At 52.9% G+C, this 9,217-nt stretch overlaps 1 protein-coding gene across 1 annotated transcript in view; it reads right to left on the bottom strand.

Moving 5' to 3' along the window:
• Positions 1-6,657, bottom strand: part of LOC122390532 — a 44,715-nt gene extending 38,058 nt beyond the window's left edge. Inside the window, exon 1 of the mRNA XM_043383580.1 lies at positions 6,463-6,657. The gene's annotated coding sequence lies outside the window, so the exon portion shown is untranslated. The remainder of the gene's footprint in view (positions 1-6,462) is intronic.
• Between the last annotated feature and the right edge of the window lie 2,560 nt (positions 6,658-9,217).

A 9,217-nucleotide genomic window follows, 5' to 3' on the forward strand; every position in this document is an offset into this window, starting at 1 on the left:
GCTTCGTGGACATGACTTGGCGCAAGCTACTGGGAACGGTGGCCGAGACCGATCCTGTCAGTGCCCATCCGAGGTCGGTCTTCACTGCTACTGGCTGATTCGGGCGTCCGACACGCGTCTCTCTTTGCAGGACCGCTTCTAAGACGTTCGCTCCGATAAGCAGTTCCACTTGCCCACCGTCGTACTGTGGGAACTCAAGTCCGTGAAGGTGTTCACATCCCTTGAGCTGGCTTCCTTTTACCACAGGGGCAGTCACGTTGAGAGCTGGAACGGACCACACTTCCGGGATTTGGATTTCGCTCTTCCTTCCATCAGGGTCCAGTGCGCTTATGGTCAGTGAGACGCGCTGCGAGGGCTTCTGGTAGCCACTTCCTTCCACATTCTGAATTCGAAGTTGGCGACGGTGCCCAGCGATCCCCAGGTCGCGTAGGACGTCTTCACTGCAGAGGGATGTTTGCGCCCCGGTATCGAGCAGCGCAAGAACCTCTTTCGAGCCTCTGATGCCATGGACTTGGACCCGAACTACCTGAAGCAAGGTGTCCGTCTCTTCGTTCAGTGACGCCGCTACGAACAGTGCGCTGCTACTGCCTTCTTCCTTGCGAGGTTTGTCGGGTACCGCTTGTCCTTTGTTGCCATGAAGCAGGGGATGATGCTTGAACTTGCAGCCTTCGATACCGCACCTCCTGGCCACCCTGCACCTTCGGCTCCAGTGCCCTTTGCCGAGACACGAGAAGCACAGTGTCTCAGCGCTCACGATATTCATTCTCGCCTCGGTAGTTTTGGCCTTGAACGTCGGGCAGTTTGGGAGCTTGTGCGTGTCCTCACACACCACACATGCCCGTCGGGATTCTGGATATGCCGAAGAAGTGACGCCTGTCACGAATGCCGACTTTCTTGCCGTCCCACCGTCCCTGGACTTGGCTGCTTCTGTCCTGTCGTTTGTCACAAACTGGCTACCAGAGTGGCTTAGGACATCGACTTCTATCTTCAACCATGAGCTAAACGCCTCCAGGGTGGGTCGCACTGGTCGGAGCCTATGCACTTCTCGGCCCCACTCTCGACCAAGCTCGACCGGTAGCTTCTCCACCACTCTTCTCAAGTTTTCGCTGCTCGCTAGGTCGCTTGAGTAGCCCAGATTACGAAGAACTGTCACCGTGTTGTGGACGACTGAGTAGAATTGCTCCATGGCTGGGAGATCCATGAGAGATGGCGGGGTGCAGGTGAAGACCTTCCGCAGGTGAGCCTGTATGATGTCCTCGTCTCTGCCGAAGCGTTCCTGCAAGGTTTTGAGAGCCTCCTGGTAGAGTTCCCCGTCGAAGAGCATACCGTTGATTGCTTGTGCAGCTGGTCCTTCTACCGCGTTCTGAAGGTGTGCCATGCGCTCGGAGTCTGACAACGACGGCTGATTGTGCACCAAAGCCTTAAACAGCCCAATCCAGCGTGGCCACTCTTGAGCGCTTCCTCGGAACGTCGGCAGGGTAAGACGTGGGATGCTCTTCACAAACGCCGATTGTTGATGAAACAAAGGCTGTTGCTCAGAGCGAACATCTGTCATCCAGTTAGCGGGATGCTGTCCGTTCTTGCTGCTCGGCAGCTTGGCGCCTTTTAAGGCTGTCTGCTGGTCAGGTTGCAGTGTTCGGTGCTCTTCTTGTGACGGTGGTCTACGCTGAGGCAGGTCGACCGTTACTGAACCCTCCGCCACATTGCACTCCCTGGGGACCAGAGCGACGTTCTCGCCATCGAAATCGTGCCGTCTCTTCCACTCAAGGTCGCTCTCAGCTGCCTTGCAGAGACGTGCCTTCACAAGCGCTCGTTCAACCTCTTCCTCCATAGCCTTCTCCTCCAGCATGTCCTCCTGCTCCTTCAGCATGTCCTCTTGCTCTTTCTTCTGCCGCTTCAGCATGTCCTCTTGCTCTCTCTTCTGCCTTTCTCGTTCCTTTCTTGCCCTGAGATGCTTCAGCTCGAGGGCCTTCATCTCTGCAGTTATTTCAGCCTCCCTTGCCACTGTTGAGGCCTTTGAGCATTTTGAAGCCCGGGACCCACTGACCTTACTTCCGTCTCGCCGTGGAGCGAGCGACATCGGCTTCCCCTCTGTCTCGGACGCTGAGCAGCCTGAGGACTTCAACTTGATGGCATCTTCGATAGCCTTGACTGTTGAGGCGTGCCTGGCAGTCATCCGGGTGGCATACTCTTCTGATTCTTCTATCTCACTCACTTCCTGCACCTTCTCCGCGTAATCATCATTTATCTTCAGGACGCCGTCCAGCGCCGTGTTCAGGGCCTCAAGCCGCTTCCTTAGTTCCTCTTCGTTCGCACGGCAAGTGATTTGTGTCTCAGCCGCGTTACAGGCACGGGTGAACTGGGCGGCCTTGCGGCCACGCTGCAGCTTCAGGACCTTCAGCTCACTGGTGGCTGTTCCTTCCTTCACTCCGTCATCGACCCTGTTCTGCGGCATCGCCTTCCCGTGGCTTTCCTCTGTAGAGTCTTGAGGCTTCAGGGCTCCCAACTCTCCAGCAGCACGTCCGTACTCTGCTCCAGCATCGTCGTCCCTCCGTGACATCATCTCTCTGTCGTCTCCCTCCTTTGAATCTTCCATCAGCCTTCACTTGAAGATCCCAGGGGGGCGAGTTGATACCACTTGACGAACACTGGCGAGGGTTGCTACTGCGGGCTGTGCCTCTGGACCTCTTCCTCTGACTTCTCACCTCTGGCCGGGATCATCCGGCCCGGAGGACCAGAAAATGTTGCAGACGTTCTTCAACTTGACTCAGTGGACTGTATAACTGTGTTTGTGTTGACGTCTCGCATCATTTTTGTGTGGCGACCGGGGCCTGACAGGATATAGGTTGATATGGTAATGAGGTGAAATTGGGAATTTATAATATCAGAAGTGGATGCTATATGAATGGATATAATTTTGGATCAAGGTTTAAGAGCACTCTATTCAGAGCGACAAAGGAACCCCCTTTACAGAGAGCATGTTAAGACCTAAAGGGTATGTAGAGCCCTCTTTTCAGAGAGACAAAGGAACCCTCTATTCAGAAGGCATGTCGGGAGCCTATATGAGATAAGAGCCCTCTATTCAGAGAGACAAAGGAACCCTCTTTACAGAGAGCATGTTAAGACCTAAATATAGAGCCCTCTTTACAGAGAGACAAAGGAACCCTCTTTTCAGAGAGCAAGAGGTATTAGGAAAGTAAGGATTCAGATAGGAGTGATAAGTAGACCCGGTCACCGTGAAATAAAAGACTGTGCGAACTGTGTGCCACTCTCCCCGTGCTCTTATCCACCGCTGCACTCCACTCTCCACCATTCACAAACACAAGATTCTTCCGAATTGGTGAGTATTGCAGATGGCGAATAGGCGATGACAACACAGTATCACTGGCAAGAGTTGGCCAGAGAGAGCGAGGCAGTGCTCTCTCGGCGCCGAAAAGTAAAGAAGTGAGAGCGAGGGTTGCTCCCGCCCCGTTTATGTACTGGGTCGGGAGGACACAGATGGCGACGGAAGTGATGAAATAACAAAGAAGCTACACACTACACAGCGTCCTGGTAACCCTACCACGCGGTCGGCACATGTCGGCATAACGGCTCCGGCCCGCAGGGGACACAGTTCCACGTGCGACGCCACGCCAGCCCACCCCCTCCCCCCGGGTCAGTTCCTCCGGTAACAGCACATCCTTTCATACAACTGCAGCTGTAGGACATGGTCGCCGGGAGAGAGGAGCGTCCCGACACCCGATCACTGCCATAAAGTCTCTCGCGGACGGCCCATCTGCCGGCGGCGTGGCAGGGGGATGGGGCGGTGGCGGCGCGGAGCGGCGCCGGCCGGGATCACGAATCGGCCCGGCAGCAACGATCAGAGCCGAAATGAGACGCAACACCAACTACCTAGTGCAGTTTGTCGGCAACAATGTACCTATCACTCAAGTTACTCCGATAAATATTATTCTGATATTTTATTTTTGTTGAATATGCTATCACAGCATCATATCGCAGCATATCATAAAAACACAGACGGCATATGAGTCCGTTTCAGTCCGTTGCAATGGTTGTGATAACGCACGTACATACCTTCAGGAGTTTACGTGCACCATGTGATAAAGCTCAGAATAAACGGTCTTTCATTGAACTTGTTTCCTTTGCAACTCGATAAAAATCACGCGCAGAGTCTTCATATAGTATAGTATTCAATTTGTCGATCGTGCCGCCGTGCACTCACCTGCACCGCGCTTTATCACTTGTATCTGCTTGAATGACGTTTGTATAATATTTCAGGGGCTGTGAATTCTGTAATGCATGGTATGCAGTTGCACATCCCGAAGGCCTGGAGGGGATTATGAGCACATCTTTTGGATGTCCTGACTGGTCCATTCCAAAGGATGCGCTCTGCCCCTCCATGCAGGATGATGCGACTGCAATACCTATTTCACATCCCCTGTTATTTTTGCACCAAGAGTGTAAAAAATAATTTGGATATAAATACACCCATGTGTAAATTTACTTTCACATGCTAAATTTATTATATTGCTTATGTGCTATTTTCACACCTTTTGGGCTGGTGTAGTTTTTGGGCACGGTGCAATTTTACTCCAAACGGGGTGTATTTTGACGCTAATTAGGTTACTATTTATATCATGGGTAGTAAAATTACTCTTCCACTGGTGCAAGTTATGGTTGCTATTTTTACCACGGGTGGTAAAATTATTCTTCGAAAAGAGAAAGAAATTACACCAGAACTTGGAGTAAATCTACGGTGCCAAAAAATCCAATATTTTCTGGTGAGTTTTTACTCCGGCGTAAGTTTACTCGAGTTTTTACGCCGGAGTAAAAACTCACCAGAAAATATTGGATTTTTTGGCACCGTAGATTTACTCCAAAGTTCTGGTGTAATTTTTTTTCAGTGCATGGCCAAGGAACGTGACCAAACCGTTAACGCCTGGATCCGTGCAGCCGACAACGCAGCTCCTCCAACTGGTGACGCTGTTTGCAGCCAACGCGCATGGGATTCTGTGCTGGCAGAACAGACTCAGAAGTCACTGCTGTCCTCCGGGAACCAGTTGGATCAAGCCAGACTCCTATCCGCAGCTGCGCCGGAGAGCGGCTCCTGGCTGCATGCCGTCCCCTCTGCAGCCCTCGGCACGCTACTGGACCCCGAGACGCTCCGCATCGCTGTTGCCCTGCGTGTGGGAGCCGATGTTTGCCAGCCCCACCAGTGCCGATGTGGAGCGCGAGCGGACAGCAGAGGTCATCATGCCCTGACCTGTCGTCTGAGTGCGGGACGTCACCCCCGCCATACTGCACTCAACGATGTGGTCAGGCGCGCTCTGCAGACCGCTTGCATTCCAGCGATTCTAGAGCCAACCGGCATCGACCGCGGCGACGGCAAAAGGCCCGATGGCATGACGGTGTTCCCATTCGCTGAAGGGAAGGCAATGATTTGGGACGCAACTTGCGTTAATACGTTTGCAGGATCTCACCTCCCGTCAGCCGCCACCTCAGCCGGCGCTGCAGCTAAGGACGCTGAAACGCGCAAATGTCGCAAATACGAGAAGTTTACCACACGTTATATGTTCCAACCAGTGGCATTTGAGACGACAGGTGCCTGTGGTCCCTCGACCAGAGCCTTTGTGAAGGAATTGGGTGCGCGCATGGCCGCAAACACCGGGGACCGTCGGGAGCAGGCATGGCTGTGGCAGCGGTTGTCATTGGCCGTTGTTCGTGGCAACGCTGCATCCGTTTTACTGGCCCCGGCAGCTGATGATTGTGGCGATGGTGATGTGTATGTGTCTCGTTTCGAACAGCAAGCTCCAGAAGTAGACTCTGAGCCAGAGCAGTACATATCTCTCGAATCGTCTCAATCGCAGAGCTCTGATCTGTTGTTAGAATTGTTTTCTATTGATGTGACGGAGGTAGGAAAATCCCAGTCCTCAGAGAGAAAAGGAAGATCATTGTCCAATTCGTTGCAAAGATATAGGCAAATATTCAATGAAATGAAAGAAAATTATACTGTTACCGAAGATCGCGACATTATGTCTGACCCAGATCTAGCGCCATACTTGTGTCGCCGTCCATGCTAGTTGATGGGCTTCCACCTACCATACTGGTCTGATGTACCTATGACTTGCTTTGTGTATTTATAAATTATTAACGTTTCTCAGATCGCCGTTAACCTTAATGCATCTTTTACATTTCGTTCTATATGATAAAGCGGAGTTAAAAGTGAAAACATATTCAATAATATAGCTATAGAAACGGTTCATGTTGAAGGTAACCGATTCTTAAACAAATGCTATTGAAGTTAAGGCAGGCGTTAGGACAGCTACCTTAATTTTATCCATGTCGATAGAATGATAAGATTTTTTAATGCTCAATCTCAATTTCAGATAGAATATCTTTCCAATATTCTGCCATAAAGCGTGTAGCACTATTCGTACCTGTACCCATTTTGCCATCACCCACCTGCCGCTCGGATCTGCTGCCGTGGGCGCCGCTCTGTGCCCTCCCACACAGTCTGTCAGTCAGTCCGCGGCGCCTGCCGGTCCTGTACTGCCCCTCCGGCTGTCCGCAGCTCGCCGCACCACCGCGCGCCGCGTCCCCCAGCCCGGACCACCGCACCTCCGACCGCCGCGACGGCTGGACACCGACTGAACAGCCGCCGGAGCCGCGCCGCGGCCGACGAGACGGCCGCACCCGCGCCCGGCCGACGCCGAAGATTTAACACGTCGTTACGGCGAGGATCGATGTGCCAGGATGGACGAGCGCCCATTTTGACGTCGGATTGCCCCCGTGCAGTGGCCGACCGGCGGCGGAGACCGACGCACGGGTCATGGACTGTCCACTGGCCTGGCCGGTGGACCTCCCCAGCCGCCCATCGGACTGAGGGCAGTCTTTGTGGACCGGTCACAGCTACCGCGTGAGGGATTTCACGGCGGATGCGACTGTGGAACAGCCTTCCCAGAAGGCCACGTGTCCCTCTAAGGTCTTAATGCCAGCCTCAGACCAAGGCTCAGCGGGTAGTTTCACAGAAGCTTTCAATTATACCAGCTGATGCGTGCAATGACTATCCTCCTCTTTGTGCATACTTTGCAAGGATTAGACACTCTTTCAGGCCAGCCGGGGTCGATGTGAAAGATAGGGTTGAGTAACTGTAAAATGGTTGGAACAGTGTGCATAGATGCCCGTTGCTGTTACTGTACTTGTGTTGTTGGCGACGCTTTCGTTCGAATCTCCTTTCATGGTGTGGACTGTATTTAATCGCGCATCGCACAGCATTTGGTTGTTTGGTGACCGAGATCCAGGAGGAAAATGGTTTAATTGGAAAATTGGGAAAATAAATGTTATAACCTATCACGTTAGCCTAGTTAAGATACAACTAAATATTGGATACAGGATAGAGCGCCGAATGCCGACGACTAAGGAACCTCCTTCTCAGGAAGTATATTCGTACCTAATAAAAGAGCGCCGGATACCGACGACAAAGGAACCCCCTTCTCAGGGCGTATGTTAGGGCCTAAATAAGAGAGCGCCGGATACCGACGACAAAGGAACCCCCTTCTCAGGGAGTATGTTAGGGCCTAAAATATGAGAGCGCCGGATACCGACGTCAAAGGAACCCCCTTCTCAGGGAGTATGTTAGGGCCTAAATATAGAGCGCCGGATGCCGACGACAAAGGAACCCCCTTCTCAGAGAGTTTTAGGAATGTTTTAGGATAAAAAAGGATAGTCAGTAGACCTGGTCACCGGAACCGATACGCCTGCCGCATCTCCGTCGAATATCTCATCTGTGTGTAGACCGCGCACTATTTCACTTCTCACTCGGGCTCCAGACACACTTTGTCTTCTAGTTCACTATATTTGGCGGACAAGGCAGCGAAACGTACCGGGAAGAGAGCTAGGGGCAGCGCAGTGTCCCCGTCGAAGTCGAAAGGTGAAGTGAGGGCCGGGGGTGTTTACAACTAGTTTATATACGGCGACAGGGGGTGAAAACAAGACGCGTTGAGGACGGTCAGAGCACACAGAAAAGGCTAAAAATGGCCCGGGCGTCCAGCGCTCCACCCGGAAGACACACACGCCGGGCGCGCACGTGCGTGCCCCACACAATGGCCCGGACCTGGCCCGGTCCTACGCAAACAGGGAGCCGCCCTGCCGAGCCGGCCGGCTAGCCGGGTCAGAGGGGACGCCAGCGTCCCGCGACCGCGGACGGCGCTCGGCTCGGCGGCACGGCGGCGGTTCGGCTCAGCAGCGCTGAGTCTCTCACCCGTACCGCCTTGCATAGGTGCAATTTGTCGGCAACATGTGTGTTATTTTAGATCTCTGAAGAAGCCGCTCGGACCCAGAGGAGGCATGTGCCCATCAATCTACAGAATGTCGTACACCACTCACCAACCCACTAATCAGTCAGTTTCTGAGAAAAAAAAAACTGAAAAACTTCCTGGGGCACATTGAATGAGACAGACGGAGTCCCTGCGACTAGGCACCTGCTGTCCCGCAGTACAGTTGTGTGGTGCGGTACAGTCTAGCTCACAGGCAGACTGTCAGCCGCTGAGTCGCGCAGAGTCCGCTGAAGTCGCTGCCACCAGCTGCACTTACTGTCCCGCAGTACAGATGTGTCCTGCGGTTCAGTCTACCTCACAGGCAGATCGTCAGCCGCCTGCGAGAGGCCGGCGCTACGTGCGGCTTCGACGCTATAATTACCCACATAACCACACATAGGCAAGGCACTGCGAATAGCTCGGTAACTGACGGCGCTGTCTGTAATCTGGCAACATTTCGCCGAGGATCAAATTAGGCGGCTGGCTGTGATTCTTCTGGGGCCGTTTTAGTCCATATCGGTCAGGTTGGTAGGTGTTGCACGATATTGGGAACAGTAAACTGCGCACATGCATCATAACTTTTAGCGGCATCACTCAGCGGGAGTGCCATTAATACAAAGGGGTTTTATATTTAAGACTTCGCCTCGTCCTGCAATAATTCTTCGTGATGTTCGCCACGTGAATTTCAGCATCAATTGGCACTTTTCAGGCAATCATCGGGCTATTTCTCCATGAGTTGTGAACTTTGTTAGGAAAACTAGGCCCGACGATGATCGTTCTTGTCCCATCCCGTTCCAAAACAGTCCCGTGCTGCCAAGTGTCCGCACAACATCGGCCATTCCGGCGCAATTAATCGGTCCAAGTTTGATCTATAAGCAGAGTGGTCGGTCCGAAACTCGCAG

This window comes from Amphibalanus amphitrite, unplaced genomic scaffold, assembly GCF_019059575.1.
Source record: "Amphibalanus amphitrite isolate SeventyFive unplaced genomic scaffold, NRLGWU_Aamphi_draft 000399F_arrow, whole genome shotgun sequence".
Lineage (NCBI taxonomy): Eukaryota > Metazoa > Arthropoda > Thecostraca > Balanomorpha > Balanidae > Amphibalanus > Amphibalanus amphitrite.